Source organism: Schistocerca piceifrons, chromosome 2, assembly GCF_021461385.2.
Source record: "Schistocerca piceifrons isolate TAMUIC-IGC-003096 chromosome 2, iqSchPice1.1, whole genome shotgun sequence".
NCBI classification, from domain to species: domain Eukaryota; kingdom Metazoa; phylum Arthropoda; class Insecta; order Orthoptera; family Acrididae; genus Schistocerca; species Schistocerca piceifrons.
This window is the reverse complement of record NC_060139.1, coordinates 925168395-925170376: the sequence shown is the minus strand read 5'-3', so window position 1 is coordinate 925170376 and position 1982 is coordinate 925168395. Positions and strand designations below refer to the sequence as shown.

Here is a 1982-nt window from a genome sequence, read left to right as displayed (position 1 = left end):
AAATTTTTAATCCGACCCATTACCATTCATTTCAAATGTTTGCATATAGCAGTATTGCAGATCGAATGGATAACAAGTTTGTTTCAGGTGGCTGGAACAGAAATTAACGTCCAACTTGCCGATGAGTTCCCTTATTGTACTTCAAAATGCGAGTTGTCACAATGTGTTTAAAGAAAAACCGCCAGTAACGAAATGAAAAAAAGCTCAGATGGCAAATTAGTGAAATTCTCGTAATGTTCAACTTGACGAGTGGCCTACCGGGACCATCGACCGCCGTGTCATCCTCAGGGGAGGATATGGATAGGAGGGACGTGGGGTCAGCACACCGCTCTCCCGGTCGTTATGATGGTATTCTTGACCGAAACTGCTACTATTCGGTCGAGTAGCTCCTCAATTGACATCACGAGGCTGAGTGCACCCCGAAAAATGGCAACAGCGCATGGCGGCCGGATGGTCACCCATCCAAGTGCCGGCCACGCCCAACAGCGCTTAACTTCGGTGATCTCACGGGAACCGGTGTATCCACTGCGGCAAGGCCGTTGCCCAAATTGACTAAGGAAGCACGAAAATTGAATTATATTCCACAATAAAAAGGAAGAAGCCTGAAAATGTGTTTACTGTAGAAACGCTTTTGGCACATTAAGGACATTGTATTACAACTTCATGATGGGGAGCCCCTAATGTTTTATCCTTGCTACGAGAAGGAAGCTAATAAGAGTCACCTGTCACGTGTAGCTTCACTGTCTTTAGTAATGATGATTATGTAGTTAGATACTAGTTCAAAAATGAAGGAGCATAGCCTCTGTTAGTGCGTAAATTACTTAAATAAAATTTTATTACCTTTGTGTTTTGTATGGAAGTATGAAAAGAAATATGAGTGGGCCACCTACATTTTGTTAACTAGGGACTCCGCAGTTCACCAGGGCGATCTTCAAGCTGCTGCATGGAAAATATTACGTGAATCTAAGTTACATCGGTAGTATTACTCGTCAACACCGGTGACAGACTCTTATCACTCGAGTCCAGCTTATCGTCCACGGCTTACAACGCACTTATTATCACAGGGATGAACGCCGTTGTTCGAAAAACAGAAAGTCACTGCTTATCGGACTGATACTGGCTGGCACCTCTCAGAGACACGCCGCGAGTTATTGCACAACTTCACGCTCGTATCCCACTCCGACGTGTTAACTTTCATTGTAGAGTGCAACTACAAAGCACACAGTCCCCGATAGTATTTTAAAACAGGGAAAAAGCAGAGGAATGACTGTGACGCCTGACATTATTCATTTGTTCATTCTGGGTGACTGCAATAATACGTATAATACTCGTATTATTACGTTACTTGAATAGGGACGTCACAATGGTTTGTCTAAACGTTTAACACCGATTAAAACATATTACACGGTGCAGTCACATTAATGTTATCACCGCCTATGTTCGGCGTCAGCGTGCAATAACCACCCACAGATGGTAGGTGGCAACATAAGGAGTGGAGGTTATACGAAGCGTGTCGGGCGAATGCGGAAAAAAAGAGTGCAGTCGTTGTCGTTAATGCGGAAACGGAGTGATTTGTCTCGCGTCAAGAATTGGCCTTTGAGCCAAGTGCGAAAGCAATTACGAAACGGCTAAGTCAGCAAACAGTTCGCGTGCCGCCATGGTTAAAGCATATCGTTTAAGGAAAATGACGCTATCCAAGACCGGCGCTGAGGCAATTGTGTTGCGCCTCGGGCCATAGATAACAGGGGTGAACGACGGTTTCGGAGATTTGTACGGCGAAGAGACGTGCAGCTGTTCAGCAACTGACCGTCCAGGCGAACAAAACGGCTACCAAAAGTGTCTTCTCAACGACCACTCACCGAGCGAGGTGGCGCAGTGGTTAGACACTGGACTCGCATTCGGGAGGACGACGGTTCAATCCCGCGTCCGGCCATCCTGATTTAGGTTTTTCCGTGATTTCCCTATATCGCTCCAGGCAAATG

The 1982-nt window shown here is 45.8% G+C and overlaps 1 pseudogene; it reads right to left on the bottom strand.

Annotated features, from left to right (window-relative positions):
* Nucleotides 1–427: 427 nt before the first annotated feature.
* LOC124778743 lies at nucleotides 428–544 on the bottom strand (annotated as a pseudogene).
* Nucleotides 545–1982: the final 1438 nt, after the last annotated feature.